Below are 19345 nucleotides of genomic sequence, written 5' to 3'. Positions count from 1 at the left end.
TATTTACAATAGCCAGGTCATGGAAGCAACCTAAATGCCCATTGACAGATGAATGGATAAAGAAGATGTGGTACATATATACAATGGAATATTACTCAGCCATAAAAAGAAACGAAACTGGGTCATTTGTAGAGACGTGGATGGACCTAGAGACTGTCATACAGAGTGAAGTAAGTCAGAAAGAGAAAAACAAATTTCGTATATTAATGCATATATGTGGAATCTAGAAAAATGGTACAGAGGAACCTGTACCAAGGCAGAAATAGAGACACAGATGTAGAGAACAAACATATGGACACCAAGGGGGGAAAGCGGGGGTAGGGGGGTGGTGGTGGGATGGGATGAATTGGGAGATTGGGATTTATACATACACTAATATGCATAAAATAGATAACTAATAAGAACCTGCTGTATAGCACAGGGAACTCCACTTCGCTGTACAGTAGAAACTAACACAACATTGTAAAACAACTATACCTAAATAAGAAAAAAGGAAGAAGAGCTGGGTTATGATTTTCCCCCATTTTACCCATGAAGAGACTGAGTTTCAGAGAGATTAAATAATGCATCCAAGCCCCACAGCTCATAGTTAACACTAGGACCAGTCTGTGGCAGGGCCCTTGCTTTTATTCACTGACCAGATTGCTTCCATGTTGAGTGTTCAGGGCCTCCAGCCTCCCCAAGACAGTGTGTCCAGAGGTATATAGTTGGAGTCCTGAGACTGAAGCTCAGGTGAGAAATACGAGCTGGGAATGCAGGCTTGTGACTTCTCAGCTTGGAGATTATATTTAAAGCCACGGAGGTGACTAAGCCGTGCAGGCTAAGAAGAAAAGAAGACAGTGGGCAGAAGTCTGAGGAAGCCCAGTCCACAGGCCCGTGGACAAGGAGCCTGCCTGCAGCAGGGCTGGACACGGGAAGACATGGGACACTGAGGAGAGGAGGGGAGGCTTTTTAGGGGTGTGTGGCCACCTGTGTCGGTGCTGGGAGGACCCTGAGGAAGGTGAGGGGGTGAGCGGATGGTGTCAGCACCGTGGAAGCGGCCTCTGCACGAGCCGAGTCAGTGCAGTGCTGAGTGGGCCCCGGAAGGGAAGGGAAGGGAGGAGTGGGGAGGGGCAGAGCCCTCTGTCCCTCGTTCAAGAATTCTCAGTACAGGGCTTCCCTGGTGACGCAGTGGTTGAGAGTCCGCCTGCCGATGCAGGGGACACGGGTTCGTGCCCCAGTCCGGGAAGATCCCACATGCCGCGGAGCAGCTGGGCCCATGAGCCATGGCCGCTGAGCCTGCGCGTCCGGAGCCTGTGCTCCGCAACGGGAGAGGCCACAGCAGTGAAAGGCCCACGTACTGCAAAAAAAAAAAAAAAAAAAAAGAATTCCTATTGAAGGGTACAAATGAACTTATTTACAAAACAGAAGTAGAGTCATGGATGTAGAAAAAAACTTATGGTTACCAGGGGATAAGGGGGGTTGGGGAGGGATAAATTGGGAGATTGGGATTGACATATACACACTACTATATATACAATAGATAACTAATAAGGACTTACTATATAGCACAGGGAACTCTACTCAATACTCTGTAATGACCTATATGGGAAAAGAATCTAAAAAAGAGTGGATATATGTATAACTGATTCACTTTGCTGTACACCTGAAACTAACACAACACTACATCAATTATACTCCAATAAAAAATTTAAAAGAAAGATCAATTTCTCAAAGGCATTTTATACACACACACACACACACACTCATAACAAGGCCACAATGAGTAATAAAAAATACAATAGTGTGTGACTAAAAGTTGTGACTGTAATAAAACACTGAATGAAAAGAATCCCTATTGAAAAACAAATACAAAAACAAGAAACAGAAAGAAAAAACAAGAAAGAAAAAGAGGGACTTCCCTGGTGGCACAGTGGTTAAGAATCCACCTGCCAATGTAGGGGACACGGGTTCGAGCCCTGGTCCGGGAAGGTTCCACATGCCACAGAGCAGCTAAGCCCGTGCGCCACAACTACTGAGCCTGCGCTCTAGAGCCCGCGAGCCACAACTACTGAAGCCCGTATGCCACAACTACTGAAGCCCGTGCGCCTAGAGCCTGTGCTCCACAACAAAGAGAAGCCACCACAATGAGAAGCCTGCGCGCCGCACGGAAGAGTAGCCCCCGCTCGCTGCAACTAGAGAAAGCCCTGCGCACAGCAAAGACCCAACACAGCCGAAAATTAATTAATTAATTGATTTAAACACACACACACACACAAGAGCTATTTAAAAAAAGAAAAAGAAAAAAAGAATCCCTACGGAGAGGGCCACGTGGTGAGGAACGGAGGTCCCTGCCAACCACGCACATGAACCTGCCCGGCAAGTAAGTGAATTCCCGAGGAGTTAGATAGATGCCTGCAGCTCTGCTGGGTATCTTGACTGCAACCTCCAGAGAGACTTTAAGCCAGGACCACCCCACTAAGCTGCTCCTGGATTCCTGACTCTTAAAAACTGTGTAAATCAATACATTTGTGTTGTTTTAAGCTGCTAGTTTTTGGGTAATTGGTTTTGCTGCCGTAGATATGGTCGCTGAAAACTAGGAGGATGAGAAAGGATAGCACTATGTTTGAGTGTCAGACTTCAGAGGTGGAACGGTTGGGGGTTCACCACAACGGATGTCTGAAGGGGATGAGAAGGGTGGACACCGAGGCTGAGAGTTCCAAGAAACTGACATGTTGGCCAGGCTATCTGAATATGTACTGAAGTTATCCAAATAAAGGCTGAACGCAATTTAAAGAAAAAGACTATGGAATTTCCCTGGCGGGTCCAGTGGTTAAGACTCTGCGCTTCCACTGCAGGGGGCACGGGTTTGATCCTTGGTTGGGGAACTAAGATCCCACACATCGCACAGCAAAAAAAAAGAAAAGAAAAAGGAAAACACCGTGAAGCACAGGCTAGGTCTTGAATGAGCAGGGGATGTGGGAAGACGACGTCAGTGGTCGGGGTCAGACGGCAAAAGCAGGAATCTTTACAGAAAACTGGGGGATTCATGATTTGAAAGCAACACAAGCTAGTGAGGAGGACCCCAGTCTCTCTCTGGATTCCAGGTCCTCATGGTATGGCAGCATGAGCTCTGCACTTAGGAGAGACTTGCAAGTAGCTATGTTATACTTAAAGCCAAGAGCTGGGGATCCACTCAAGCGAGCCGCTAAGAGTATAAACGTAGGAAAGTACCTTAACCATGGCGTGGGAACGCAGAGTGGTACCGTAAATGGTTTGGGAAGAAAGGGAGTAGGGGAGGGTGTGTGTTTGCCTGTGTGTGCGCGCATGCGTGTAGAACTGAGGAGGAAGTGTGAATTAAAGCTGAAGCACATTCAGAAGGATTCAGGCAAGGTTAATTCCCTGGCTTGTGAGTTTTTAGGCTATCCCTCCAGTCCTTGTCACAGCACTAATTCAATTTATCAGTAGTTCATGCCTATCGTATGCGCATGGCTGGAGTCTCAGAAACGCAGAGGCTCTGCATGTTAAACATGGCATTTGAGTCACACTCATTCAAGACACTGAGACTATTTTCTCAGCTAAGATTAAACTTGAAGTTTATTTTTTGCACATAAAATATTGTTATTGCAAAAGTTCAATTTATTCTTCACATTGTTTGAAAGAATATAGCTAGAAAACAGACTTCTAAAGACATTTTTCCAATTCTATACAGGTAGATGAGAAATATTTGCTGCTACATGGTTGGTGTCTATTTTTGGTTGCAGGGGTTATTCTATTTCTTTTTGTAAAAAATGCACTTTCTATTCCTGAAAACTTCCTATAGAAAATAATTCAGTGTTTGAGACTTATTCAGGTTTTGTAGAACAAGTAAAAGCTGCTTAAATGTATAAATATATGCTTATGTAACAGGAAAGTTCTGAGTTGGAGTCATAAAGGTGAAAATTTGAAGTCCTATAAAGAATGGGGATGGTTGTGTCCATATACAATATATGAAAACATACATTATTTTAAGGGTAGGAAAAATATAAACTTAGAGAAGTTTCCCTAGGTGTCAAATGACAGTTCTGAAAATAAATAAGATAGGAGATAAGGAAGGGAGGTTACTTCGTGTTCACTTAACATGTGGAAACAGCTAGAACTAAAGAATCCATTGAGTGTCTTCTGAAGCTAGAACAATGTAGCATTCTAGCAGCTGTGACATCATTTTTTTAAAATAGCTGCTTTCACCAACAGATAGCAGTTTATAATGAAAACGTTTTTTTCATTTCTTTGGGGAAGAGGGAGGGGAAAGTTGGGAGAAAGGGTGACTAGTGACTAAGTGAGATAAATGTTCTAATTGTCCTCAATCTCCATGTAAATAGAAATGTAACTGGCACCAAGCTGCAAGGTCACGTGCACATTCTCTCATGAAAATATTAAGCAAATAGTCCATTCAATTGTTTGGTGTTATGACTAGTAAGTCATTAACATGATGAATTTTATTATTAGCCGACTGTTAACAGATTACAAGCAATCAACAGTAATGAGACAAAAATCTCCCTGGATGCTTCCATGATGACTTTGATAAGGGTGATAAAGATGTTGTCCCCAGAGGCGTCCTGGGGCCAGGGCTGTGATGTTGGGAATGCACAGAGGGCTGGCACCCACCCAGGGCCAGCCTCAGCCCTGGCAGGCAGTGGCTTTGCTTTCAGAGTCCCTCTGTGCCCCACCTAGTCTTCTGTCCCTCGGGATGTAAAATTTCATTGCTTTCGGAGTCACAGAGAAACCTTGTTGCCGGTGGTGTGCTAGGAAAGTTGGCTGTTGAGAAAGTTTCAGTGGTATGAATGCTCCCGCGCCATGGAAGATTTTCAAGCTCCCCAAATGGGAACGAGCTGGGAAGAGTCATGTACAGTGCGCTCTTGGGATCTAGAGTGGCTGGCTCCAGGACACACGCGCCTGCTGCGCCCACTCCACCCCCAGACGCCCCTTCCGGCCAGATGCAGCTACTAGCCCACCAGCAGTGCCTTATTTATAAGGTTTGGACTCCCTTCAAAAGGGAAGTCTCTCTGAAAAAGCTGGGGGGGTGTTCTCCTCCCCTTCGTCCTCTTCCTTTTCCTCTCACTTTCCTCTGAGAATTTGCCCGTGACAACTCTACTGGACATTGTGCCAGACACTGGCATGCAAAGACTAGTCAGACTTCACCTCTGACAGTAAGAACCCGTGGTTTAGCTGGTGGAGAGCAACATAGGAAGGCAATAACTGTTTACCTCTTCAGTGGTAGAAGATCGCACAGAGCACGGTCGGACGCAGAGGAGAGGAGTGGTTAATTCTATGCAATACAGGAATGAATATATAAGGAAAGGCTTCAGGAAGATGCTGGCACTGGAGTTCAATCATCAGAAGCGTCCATGTTTGAATTTGCGTTTACGATTGAATTCAGGTCAAGTAAAGGCCAAACCGAGATAACAAAAAGAGCAGCAGCAAGTTTTCGCAGAGCACATCCTAGGGGCCAGGTGTTCTTCTAAGCCCACGTATGATCTCGTGTAATTCTGATAGCAACTTCATGAGGATTGTACTCTTCATACCCTTTTATCAGATGAGAAGGTTGAGGCACAGGGAGGTTAAGTCACTTGCTAAAGACCAAAGCGCTAGTAAGACGTGGAGTCAAGATGGAACTCAAGGCATTCTGACTCTAGAGCTATTATCTCAACCGTTGATGATATACAGTTGACCTTTGAACAACGAGGGGGTTAGGGGCGCCCACACCTCCCCCGAACACCCAACACACACAGTAGAAAATCCACACACGGCTATCTCTGTCCCCCAAACAAAGGGATTGATAAATCACACCCAAGGGCAGGAAGCTGAAACCGTTTGGATAGAATCAGGACTTAGGAGTTCAAATAGGGAAAGTGGAGAGGCTTAAACCATCACCCGCACCCTCAAATATCCACGGGCTTGACATCAGTCCTGTATTGGCAGAGCGCTCAGATGTTCTGTGTGCACCCGTGCCACTCAAGACCGTGCCAGCTTGGCAGGAGTTTATTAGCTATACGTGTAAGTCATAAGTGCACCATGAAGAAATTTTCTGTAACCAATTCCAGTCATAATTGGATTAGATACTTATTTAGTGCAGATTTCAATAAAGCTGCAATATTAATTTCATGTTCAAGGAAACAAAACTGCTTTGTAGAGATCAAATGACACCACATTAAATTGGCATTGAAGACTGCCCACTGGCAGAGTTTTGGGTACGCATGGGGTCGGATTCTCTTGAAACAAAGCTTTGAAATCACTAATGCCATTTTGTACAACATAGTGTGCAAACAGATGTTCTCTGCCGTACTGAAGACGAAATATAGAACAGCTTAAATACAGAGCTGGACCTGAGGCTATGGGGCCTTATTATGAAACACAACATGTGTGAGTTAATTTGGCAAAACATGATCCAGCACAGTAAACTGCTGATGGTAAGGACTATCGGTTTTGTAGTTTGGTTTGGACTCAATGTATACATTTGCCTTGGTTTTACTGTGGTATAAGAAGCATAAAGAATTTATCTCCCTTAGGCTAATATTGCAAATTCCAACTTCTATCTCACCCTTCTTATAGACGTGTTGGGTTTTTTTTTTTTTTTTTTGTTTTAATTTTTTTAAATTTTTTAATTTTTTTTTTTTTTTTAGTTTTGGGTTTTTAAAGTTTTTCCAATTCTTGAAAACTGGGATTTTGACACTTAGCCAGGATGACTTGTGGGCATCCAGAGCGTGTTCTTTTTGAATGTTTTCTCTTTCCCTAGTGCTTATCTACTACCCCCAAAGGCAGTGGTTTTCAGTTTCCTGTAGTGAGTGTGTAGATAAAGCACTTAGAAATGCGTTTAGGGACTTCCCCGGTGGTCCAGTGGTTAAGACTTTGCCTTCCAATGCAGAGGCGATTGTGTGGGTTCAGTCTCTGGTTGGGGAGCTAAGATCCCGCATGCCTCGTGGCCAGAAAACCAAAAAACATAAAACAGAAGCAATATTGTAACAAATTCAATAAAGACTTTAAAAAATGTGGTCCACATAAAAAAAAAATCTTAAAACAAAAACAAGAAATGCCTTTAGGTAGTCAACGGCAGAGAAGCCAGCTCTCAGCTACCAGGGAGTTTGGGAAGGCGAGTATTTTTAGTTGAGGGCGATATCCTAATCAAAATCAGGGTATTGCTGGTAAGGAAGAAACAGAGATGAATAGTGGGTGGGAAACTAGCAGAGTCTGTTGAAGTGAATAAATAAAGGAAAAAAATTCAAAACCATTCTCACATTTCTCTCTATTCAGTCCCTCCTTCCCACTGTTCTTTCCTTGCTAACTTAAAAGCAGTGGTGTCCTGATAAATGTTTCCCATGTGGCTATCTGGGGGGAAAAGCTCTGTTTGCCAGTTTCTGTGATATAAATATTCCCACCTCAGTGGGTTTCGAGCTACCAGCGTGATGCCACTGAGCACGAAGATGGGCAGAGATTTGCAATAGTACCATCACAGCGTCTTTCCACCAGACAGATAGGACAGGAGTAATGGCCTCAAGACGCTAGATAGTGGGAAAATGCTGTGTTAGTTTGATGGGGCTGCCATAGTAAAATACCACAGATGGGAGGCTCCAACAACAGAAATTTATTGTCTCATAACCCTGGAGGCTGGAAGTCCAAGATCAAGGTGTCAGCAGAGCTGGTTTCCTCTGAGGCCTCTCCTTGCCTTGCAGAAGACACCACTCAGATTGGATTAGGGCCCACCCTAGTGGCTTCATTTTACCTTAATTACTTCTGTAAAGGTCCTATTTCCAAATACAATTACATTGTCAGGTGCTGGGGGTTAGGACTTCAGTATATGAGTTTTGAGAGGGGACACAATTCAGTCCATAATGAATGTAGTAAAATAATTAGAAAGCAATGAATTTTGAGTATTTCTTTGTTTTTAATACCATTTATTGAATTATATGTTTATAAAATTTAAGTTTTAATAATGGCTATGCTTTTTTTTAGGCTGAGTCATAAACCATTTTATTTATACACCACATCTTTTTTATCCATTAATCTATGGATGAACACTTAGGTTGCTTCCATATCTTGGCTATTGGAAATAAGGCTGCAATGAGCACAGGAGTGCATATATCTTTTCCAAATAGTGTTTTTGTTTTCTTTGGAAAAAATACGCAGAAGCGGAATTGCTGGATTGTATGGCAGTTCTATTTTTTAAGTGTTTGAGGAACCTCTATACTGTTTCCCATAGTGGTTGCAATAATGGCTATGCTAACAGCTGACTTGAAAAATTCCTAAAGATTGAAAATCAGCTCTCGTGAGCTGGTATGAACTGATTCCAGCACTGCTTTAAAAGAAAATAAAAGCTTAAGAAACTTCCCCCCCACCCCAGCTCCCCCAAATCAAACCAGCAAAAGACAAAGCACAACGTGCCAGTGTCAATTTTCCTAAAAACCTTTTCCCGGCAAAATCTCAATATTATGAGAAAACAACATAATCCCCAGGATTATTGGGGGGAGATAGATCTTGAACAAATAATCATTTAAGTAATTAATTTATAGTAGTTCTAACTGCTAGCGGGAACATATATAAGGCACTACAGGAGAAACTAACCTCACCCAGGAGATTACAGAAGACTTATCTTGGGAAGTGACATTTAACCTGTATTATGGGCTAAATTTCTCACCCTTCCCTCCCCGCCAAATTCATGTGTTACAGCACTAACCCCCAGCACTTCAGAAAGTGACTGTATTTAGAGACAAGCTCTTTACAGAGGTGATTACTTTAAAACGAGTCTTTAGGGTGGACCCCAATTCAATCTGACTTGTGTCCTTATAAGAAGAGGAAATTTGGGAATGCCCTGGTGGTCCAGTCTTTAAGACTCCGTGCTCTCACTGCCAAGGGCCCAGGTCCAATCCCTGGTTGGGGAACTAAGTTCCCACAAGACATGGCCAAAAAACCCCACAAAAAAACAACAAAAAAAAGGAAATTTGATCACACAGAAACACTAGGGATGTGCACGCAGAGGAAAGACCATGTGAAGACACAGTGGGAAGATGGCCTTCTGGAAGCCAAGGAGAGCCAATCCTGCCAGCACCTTGATCATGAACTTCCAGCCTCCAGAACTCTGAGAACATAAATGTCTGTTGTTTAAGTCACCCAGTCTATGGTATTTTGTTACATCAGCCAGAGCAAACTAATGCAACTTGGGGCCCAGGAGTAAGTAGGGGCTGGTTAGACCAAGGGGTGGCAGGAGCGCATTCTAAACAGAGGAAAAAAAAAAAATAGAGGAAAGAGCATCTGGTTGGATCCTCAAAGCAACAGATAAAAGGCTCATAATCGAATCTACAATGGTGGTTAGGAGTGTGGGCCCTGGAGTCAAAAGAGCTGGACTCAACTCAACTCAACCTTGGGAAAGTCATGTGACGCTTTGTTTTCAAATATATAAAATGCAGTTAATACTAGGTTCTATTGTAGCGTTGTTAGAGGGAGGGTTAAAGTGCTTAGCTGTAAAGTATTTAACTCAGTGACTGCCACATACTGCTGGAATTGCTAAAAAAAAAAAAAATGTTAGAAATCGCTTCTTGTCTGAGAATAACTCATAGCCTCAAAGTTTAGTTGGAATGTTACCTACCGTGGCAAGTCTTCACTGGTTCCACTCCAACCTGTGTAAAATCATTTTCTCTCCCTTATTGGGAAGTAAGACCATCTGTTTCTCAAATCTGGATTCTCCATTTCGCGTTACTGAAGGTTTGGATTCTGTCCTAGTGTCTTTTGCTATGGGCCATGCAAACCTGTCATTTGAAAAAAGAAGTACAATTAGGCCTTTGGGGAGTGAGGACTGACTAGGCCGTGCATAGAAACCACAATGGTTTGGAGGAACTGGACCAGGAGAGGGGACTCTAGCTCTGCCAGGTGTTTGGCCCCTATTCCTGGGCTCTCATGGGCTAGGAAGTGCCAGCATCCTGAAAAAGAGCCACTGTCGGGACACCACTAAGTGCTAAGAGAATGAGGGCACTTTGAGAAGGCACTGCCCTGTGACACCAGGAGATTGATTCATAAGCCCCTAGGCGACTGGAAATCCAGCAGGAAGGTAGTACTGGTGGGTGGGTTACGGCAAAGAGAAACTCGCACCCTGGCTTCTGAGCCAGGCTGGAGTGCTTTCATGCCCCCAAATTAGGGACTTCAATGACTTCCGTGGTGGTCCAGTGGTTAAGACTCCACGCTCCCAATGTAAGGGGCTCGGGTTCGATCCCTGGCCGGGGAACTGGGGAACTAAGATCCTTTCAAGCCGCGTGGCATGGCCAGAAAAAAAAAATTAGAGACTTTAGGGACACTATAGCAGGTTATGCATTCACAGCACCATTGTATGTACTATGTTTATCTGTAAATTCCCTCCCCCCACTCAGATTCTTAACGACAAGTGTCTTATCTTTTCTCTCTGCATCCTCCACGCTTAGCCTAATGCTGAGCCTCTATATTTATTGAATAACATCCTTCTTTATTGATTAAGCATTTGAGACCTAGTAATTGAGTGATTTGCTTAAGGTCACACATCTCGTAGATAAATTATATCCAAAAGCCAAAGCGTCCATGGGTTGAGCCTTTGCTCTTGCCAGCAAAGCCTTCAAGGCAAGGGATGTGTCTTATGCTTTCCCAAGTGTTTGGTACCATGGTTAGCCCATGGTCAAGCCAGGGCTTGAAGAACCTGGCAATAGAGCCATATATATATATTTTTAATATTTATTTATGGATTTATTTGGCTGCACTGGGTCTTAGTTGCAGCACACGGGCTTCTCTCTAGTTGTGGTGTGTGGGTTCTAGAGCACACGGGCTTAGTTGCCCCACAGCATGCGGGATCTTAGTTCCCTGACCAGGGATCGAACCCGTTTCCCCGGCATTAGAAAGCAGATTCTTAACCACTGGACCACCAGGGAAGTCCCTCTAGAAGGTAGTCAGTGGATTGATAGATAAAGCTGTTTGCCTGGAGTCTAGAGCAGATAAACCTTCTCATCCAATTCTGGCTCCAGGGAAGCACCCACAATCATTCTCATTCATTCATTCAAAGATGTTACTTGTCAGACTTTTGTTTTTTTGGCTGTGCCTTGTGGTATGTGGGATCTTAGTTCCCCTGACTCATGCCCCCTGCAGTGGAAGCGCGGAGTCTCAACTACTGGGCGGCAAGGGAAGTCCTGTCAGCTTTTTTTTTTCTTTTACATATGCCTTTTACTTTTATGCTCAGCAAGGTAGTGAACGCAGCATGGGCTTTTATTCTTTCCTTCAACCTATATTTATGGAGCAGTATCCCAAGTATTCACTGTGTAAGGGCCAGTAAATCCACCTCTGTGCGTTTCAGTTTACACATGTATAAAATGAGGAAAATAACACCTATTTCCAGACTGGCACAAAATGTAAAAAAGGGCGAGGAGGCGAAAGCTTGGCGTGTATTAATGTCACTTAAACTCCGCCCCTCTCCCCCCCACCTCCCCATCCCCCATCAGGGCCAGTGACAGCTGATTATTTCACTTCTCTGTTGCAGTGCTGGGGAGGCAAGGAGGGGGGAGCTTCTCAAATGTTGACGCCCTGAAGACATCCCAGGTGGGTCTCTCCTAGGCCTGGCACATTAATAATGCAGAGTAAATATACATTCAGTCATTTGTTCTGGCCTCTGGAATGAATGTAACAGTTTAATAATGCAGTAAAAGTGAGATTCATCACACAGCTTCTCGTTCTGGCCATGGCCTCTTCCTATACATCGAGAAAGAAAGTTCCCACCAAAATAGGATTATGTTGTTTTGACATAAATATGTCCTGCCAGTCCCTTCTGGCTTGCCAGAGTTTCTGCTGAAAGATCAGCTGTTAACCTTATGGGGATTCCCTTGTGTGTTATTTGTTGTTTTTCCCTTGCTGCTTTTAATATGTTTTCTTTGTATTTAATTTTTGACAGTTTGATTAATATGTGTCTTGGTGTATTTCTCCTTGGGTTTATCCTGTGTGGGACTCTCTGTGCTTCCTGGACTTGACTAACTATTTCCTTTCCCATATTAGGGAAGTTTTCAACTATAATCTCTTCAAATATTTTCTCAGTCCCTTTCTTTTTCTCTTCTTCTTCTGGAACCCCTATAATTCGAATGTTGGTGCGTTTAATGTTGTCCCAGAGGTCTCTGAGACTGTCCTCAGTTCTTTTCATTCTTTTTTCTTTATTCAGCTCTGCAGTAGTTATTTCCACTATTTTATCTTCCAGGTCACTTATCCGTTTTTTCTGCCTCAGTTATTCTGCTATTGATCCCAAACTAGAGTATTTTTCATTTCATTTATTGTGTTGTTCATCATTGTTTGTTCATCTTAGTTCTTCTAGGTCTTGTTAAATGTTTCTTGCATCTTGTCTATTCTATTTCCAAGATTTTGGATCATCTTTACTATCATTATTCTGAATTCTTTTTCAGGTAGACTGCCTATTTCCTCTTCATTTGTTAGGTCTGGTGGGTTTTTATCTTGCTCCTTCATCTGCTATGTGTTTTTCTGTCTTCTCATTTTGCTTATCTTACTGTGTTTGGGGTCTCCTTTTTGCAGGCTGCAGGTTCATAGTTTCCCGTTTGTTTTTGGTGTCTGTCCCCAGTGGCTAAGGTTGGTTCAGTGGGCTGTGTAGGCTTCCTGGTGGAGGGGACTAGTGCCTGTGTTCTGGTGGATGAGGCTGGATCTTGTCTTTCTGGTGGGCAGGTCCACGTCTGGTGGTGTGTTTTGGGGTGTCTGTGGACTTCTTATGATTTTAGGCAGCCTCTCTGATAATGGGTGGGGTTTTGTTCCTGTCTTGCTAGTTGTTTGTCATAGGATGTCCAGCACTGTAGCTTGCTGGTCGTTGAGTGAAGCTGGGTGCTGGTGTTGAGATGGAGATCTCTGGGAGATTTTCGCCATTTGATAATACGTGGAGCTGGGAGGTCTCTTGTGGACCAGTGTCCTGAAGTTGGCTCTCCCACCTCAGAGGCACAGCACTGACTCCTGGCTGCAGCACCAAGATCCTTTCATCCACATGGCTCAGAATAAAAGGGAGAAAAAGTAGAAAGAAGAATTAGTAGAAGTAGAAAGAAAGAAAGGAGGGAGGGAGGGAGGGAGGGAGGAAGGAAGGAAAAAAAGAAAGAAGATAAAGTAAAATAAAATAAAGTTATTAAAATAAAAAATAATTATTAAGAAAAAAATTAAAACAAAACGGATGGATAGAACCCTAGGACAAATGGTGGAAGCAAAGCTATACAGACAAAATCTCACACAGAAGCATACACATACACACTCACAAAGAGAGGAAAAGGGGAAAAAACCATAAATCTTGCTCTCAAAGTCCACCTCCTTAATTTGGGATGATTGTGGAGCTTTAATCCGCTGCTCCTGAGGCTGCTGGGAGAGATTTCCCTTTCTCTTCTTTGTTCTCACAGTTCCCAGGGGCTCAGCTTTGGATTTGGCCCCGCCTCTGCGTGTAGGTCGCCGGAGGGCGTCTGTTCTTTGCTCAGACAGGACGGGGTTAAAGGAGCCGCTGGTTCGGGGGCTCTGGCTCACTCAGGCCGGTGGAGGGGGGAGGGCGGGGCACGGAGGGCGGGGCGAGCCTGCGGCGGCAGAGGCCGGCGTGACATTGCACAGCCTGAGGCGCGCCGCGCGTTCTTCCGGGGGAGTTGTCCCTGCATCCCGGGACCCTGGCAGTGGCGGGCTGCACAGGCTGCCCGGAATGGGGCTGTGGAGAGTGACCTGTGCTCGCACACAGGCTTCTTGGTGGCGGCAGCAGCAGCCTTAGCGTCTCATGTCCGTCTCCGGGTTCCGAGCTTTTAGCCGCGGCTCGCGCCCGTCTCTGGAGCTCCTTTAAGCAGCGCTCTCAATCCCCTCTCCTCGCGCAGCAGGAAACAAAGAGGGAAGAAAAAGTCTCTTGCCTCTTCGGCTGGTCCAGACTTTTCCCCGGACTCCCTCCCGGCTAGCCGTGGCGCACTAGCCCCCTACAGGCTGTGTTCACGCCGCCAACCCCAGTTCTCTCCCGGCGCTCCGACCGAAGCCCAAGCCTCAACTCCAGGCCCTGCCCGCCCCGGCGGGTGAGCAGACAAGCCTCTCGGACTGGTGAGTGCCAGTTGGCCCTGATCCTCTGTGTGGAAATCTCCCCACTTTGCCCCCCGCACCCCTGTTGCTGTGCTCTCCTCCGCGGCTCTGAAACTTTCCCCCTCCGCCACCGTCAGTCTCCGCCCGCGAAGGGGCTTCCTATTGTGTGGAAACCTTTCCTCCTACACAGCTCCCTCCCACTGGTGCGGGTGCCGTCCCTATCCTGTTTTCTTTTGCCCTACCCAGGTACGTGGGGGGTTTCTTGCCTTTTGGGAGGTCTGAGGTCTGAGGTCTTCTGCCAGCGTTCAGTAGGTGTTCTGTAGGAGTTGTTCCACGTGTAGATGTAGTTCTGGTGTATCTGTGGGGAGAAAGGTGATGTCCGCGTCTTACTCTTCCGCCATCTTCCCGGAAGTCCCCCGTCATTAATGTCTTGACGTCTGAAACTGAAGGAAACAAGTGATGACGCTACTGTGTTTCGTCCTGGGCCAAAAGGAAAGAAGAAATGGGATCGTCCTTACACCTACACGCTCATGCTCTTCTCACGTGTTGTTTCATTCTCTGCCTCTCTCTTTCCCCACATATATGGACAGGGCTCATGTTAAAGCTGTCCTCTGGGCATTATGCTAAGTGAAATAAGTCAGACAGAGAAAGACAATTACTGTGTGATATCACTTATATGTGGAATCTAAAAAACACAACAAACTAGTGAATATAACAAAAAAGAAGCAGACTCACAGATATAGAGAACAAACTAGTGGTTGCCAGTGGGGAGAGGGAAGGGGGAGTGTTAATCTAGGGGTAGAGGGCAAAAAAAAGGGTTATTATGGGATTAGGTGAAATCATGTGTGTGAAACTTTTGAAAATTGTAAAGCACTATAAAATTTAAAGAATCTCTCATTCAGTTAAAATAAAATAAAATAACAAATAACCCAAAACTGCCCTCTGAACTACAAACAAATGCTTGTTGTCCTGAAATGGATCATTGGGCATTGTGTACCTGGCCCTTCCATACTCACTGCCAGCAGTAGCACCAGAGCACCTCACCCTGTTCAGGAGGGGCAGCTCTAAGGAAAGGGTAACCACTCTACACACGGGGGTCTCCTGGGTGAAGAATGGGGGGTTCTGTGGGATCTGGACCTGCCTTCATTCATTTAAGGCTCCCTCCCACGCAGGGGTTCTCTGGTTGCTCCCAGGCACTCACCCAGAGTGGGGCTGCTTGCCGGCCACACCAGGCTGCCTGCTGTCTCCCTTGTAAGTGGGTGTGTGGAAAAGGGGCTGCAGGAGGAAGAATTCAAATGACTCAGAGCATCATGGCTATTAGGCCTGCAAACTGGGGCCGGGGGAGAACCAAAGAGCATCATTTTCCTACAGTCGCTCTATTGCATAAGACTGAACGCTCTATTGCGTTTTCACCTGAAGATGGGGAAATGAACACTTAACTGAAAGTTACGCGTATTAAATAGCAGAGTTGTGCCAAAGGGTCCAGTGGAGTTCACCATGGCGTGTACATGTGGCCCTCAGCCCCCAAACTCAGCCCCCAACTTTCTATGCATCCCTTCAAATATTTTGGAAAATCTATAGGGTTCTTGTCAAGTTTACATGCATTACTTTATCTAATCCTCAGGGTCACAGACTAGGGTGAGGGAGTGAGGTACTTGCCTCTTGTGCAAAATTTAAGGGGGTGCCAAAGACCCCACCCCAACTCAGGAGTCAAGATAAATAATATTTCAATGCAATATTTTTAAAAATAAAAATTAATGAAAAAAATATCAACGATGAAAAAAATATCAAGATTTAAAATAAAGACAGGATATCCGTGTTAGTGATTTTTTTCTTTGGCCTCAGCTCCGAAATGTCTGGGCCTGGCACTGCTAATCCTCTCATTATACCCTTGGGGTAGGGCCATGTTGTAAATTGTGATTCCAAAGAGCTCAGCATTTACTCTGGTAAATGGTAGAGAGGCAACTTGAACTCGGAACGCCACTGTTCGTGCTTTTTTCTTAAGAATGTAGCCAACTGCTGGGTTTTGGGGGACCGATGTCTAATTTAGGAGCAGGACACTCTGCCTTCTTCAAAGGCAGCTGGGACCCTGAGTCTCTGAAACAATTGCTTTTCAGAGGTGCCGGGAGATAACTCGTGGAGTGCCCTGAAGGTATAAGTCACCACTAACCCTAGAATCGTCTGGTCGGGGGTGAAGTGAGCAAAACAGTGACTTCGGCTTGCCTGACAAACACGCTGAGGAAGAATTAGCCTGACCTGGAGCCCTTAAAGCCACATACCCTTTCCTTTAAATCTCTCAGCGGCAGGGTGGTTTTCTCAGGACCAAAGGCTGGAATCAGTTAAAGTATTTAAAAACAAATCTAAGAATCCATTCGGAGAGCAAGGGTGTTTTTTACAAACCCAGCGGAGGCTTTTCCACGCTGCATTTTTTTTTTTTTTAATTGCAAGCTAGCCTCTAGAAATTTTGTTTCCAGCACAGCAGGTTGACTGAAGGAGAAGGGGAGGCTGGTGGATGGGCGGCTGGAAGGCCTCCGGGATTGTTGCAGGGACCCATTTTCCCGGGTGCAGGGTGTAGACCCGGTCTCAGTCTGGTAGAGGCGCCGGGGTGGCCACGCCCGCCTCCCACCTCGTGGCTGCACGCGCACTGCCACCTACAGAGCTCCGGAGGCAACTCAGCCTCCCTCCCTGCTCTTGCCTCCGCTGGAGCCGCCTGGCTTAGGGATGGAGTCCGGATTCCTGCAGAGGCCTCCCTATTCATTACCATAACAAAGGCTTCATCTTTCCCTGGGCAACTGAAGACACACTAAAAACCAGTTCTCACTTTAGCAATCTTATCTAGCTAACCTTCTCACCAGAGGCGCTGCACTTTTGTTTGTTAGTTTTTTGGGTTTTAAAAAAATTTTTATTGGAGAATAGTTGCTTTACAATGTTGTGTTAGTTTCAGGTGTACAGCAAAGTGACTCAGTTATACATATATCCACTCTTTTTTAGATTCTTTTCCCATATTGGCCATTACAGAGTATTGAGAAGAGTTCCCTGTTCTATACAGTAGGTCCTTGTTTATGCTAGCAAGACTCCCTCCCAAATGCGTCTTTAGGGTCCTTAAGTAAGCTCAACTTGCTTCATCAAGCTATAGTCCCTCTTTGCTGTCCCACTGATTGTCAAAAGGTAAAAACTGTTGGTATTTACTGAGCACTGCTCGGGTACCAGGCTCAACGTTATGTTCATGCTACCAGTGAGGAAACAGGCTTAGGACCATTATGTAAATTTGTCCGAGGTCACTCAGCTAGTAAGCAGTGGTGCCAGATTTTAGATCCACGTAGATTTTTTTTCTTTTTTACTCAAAAGCTTAAAAAATTTATTTTGTTTTATTTAGTCTTTTAAACAGCTTTACTGAAATATAATTTACATAACATACAATTCTCCCATTTAAAGTGTACAGTTCAATGTTTTTTTAGTATATTCAGAGGTATGTGCAGCCATCACCACAGTCTATTTTCCTTTTTCTTTTTTTCCAATTAGAATTTTAAAAAATTTTTTGTTTCTGCAATAAAAATAAATAAATAAATAAAAATAAATTCCTCTAAAAAAAAAATCCAGGTAGACTTAAAATCCAGGGCCCACATCCTTACTCCCTTGAATTATAACCCTTGAGAGACTCTGGGATTCAGAGCATCCAATCTTCATATATTGAGCATCTACACAGGCCAAGTTCTCTACTAAGGACATCATGTATTTTATCTTGTTTAATTGTTCCAACAGCTCTGTAAAGTACATACAGATGATAAGACTATTTTACAAACAAAGAAAGCTAAGCTTAAAGAAATTAATAGCCTTCTTCCACTGGCCATTGTGGCTGGATGCAATGCCTGGAGTTAGGTAGGGCAGAAAGATGGAAAGAACTTGGATTATTGCTAATATTTTTGAGCCACTGAATTAGCCAGCCACCTGAAGCCACCCTGCCACTGGATTCCTTGTCATGAGAAAAAACAGATATACTTATTTTCTAAGGATTTGACTTAGGGTTTCTGTTATTTGTGGATGAAAGCATACTAGCTGATATCACTAGGATCACTTCCTCCAGGCAGCCTTGTCTTGCCTTTGTTGCTCTCATCTCTGGTTGTAATTTTTTTTTGGTTTGTCGTTTTTTTTAAAAATTTATTTTTATTTTTTTTGAAGTATGGTTGATTTACATAGCCACTGCTTTATTTATTTATTTGTTTATTTGCTGCACCATTTGGCATGCAGGATCTTAGTTCCCCAACCAGGGATCAAACCCATGCCCCCTGCACTGGGAGCATGGAGTCTTAACCACTGGACCACCAGGGAAGTCCCCTGGTTTGTCATTCTAAAAATTATATTTAATTGTGCCAAAATACACATAACATAAAATTTACCATCTGAACCAGTTTTAAGTGCACGGTTCAGTAGTACATTCACATTGTTGTGCAACCGTCACCCGCATCCATCTCCAGAACTCTTTTCATCTCGCATCTTTCATTCAAAGAGCAAATCTCCACTCCCCTGCCCCTCACCCCCTGGCAACCACCATTTTACTTTGTCTCTATGAGTGTGACAACTCTAGGTACCTTATATAAGTAGAATCATATAGTATTTGTTCTTTGGGGACTTGCTTATTTCACTTAGTAGAATGTCCTCAGAATTCATCCATGTTGCAGCATAATATGTCAGAATTTCCTTCCTTTTTGAGGTTGAATAATATTGCATTGTACGGAGAGACCACGTTTTGTTTTTGCATTCCTCTGTTGATGGACACTTGGATTGCTTCCACCTTTTGGTCATTGTGAATAATGCTGCTATGAACACAGGTGTACAAATATCTTTTTGAGACCCCCGCTTTCGGTCCGTGTGACTAAATACCCAGAAGTGCAATTGCTGGATCATCTGATAATTCGCTTATTAGTATTTTGAGGAACAGCCATATTGTTTTCCATAGTGGCTCTCTGATGTAATTTTACACTGATTTGTGTGATTATTTGATGGCCTGTCTTCCTGCTTTGAGAGCAGCCATCCTGTTTATCTTTGCCACCTTGCCTCCTGCAACTCTGTATCCTGAACAGTAAAGCCTGAGACAGAGTAGTCACTGAAATATCCGCTGAATTAATGAATGAGTCGGCTAATAAGAACACGGCATCGTAGAAAGACTTAGTCTCTGCACTTATGAGTTTACAAATTAGTCGGTGAGATGGGAACAGGGAACAAATAAAGGAAGGATATAATTATGTACTAAACTGTGGTTCTTCTTTTAAGTGTAGGAGGAGTTGAGAGAAGGAGAAATTTTCGT

The sequence above is a fragment of the Phocoena sinus genome, chromosome 6, assembly GCF_008692025.1.
Source record: "Phocoena sinus isolate mPhoSin1 chromosome 6, mPhoSin1.pri, whole genome shotgun sequence".
Taxonomy (NCBI): Eukaryota; Metazoa; Chordata; class Mammalia; order Artiodactyla; family Phocoenidae; genus Phocoena; species Phocoena sinus.
The sequence above is the reverse complement of the archived record's forward strand: the minus strand, read 5'-3'. Positions refer to the sequence as shown.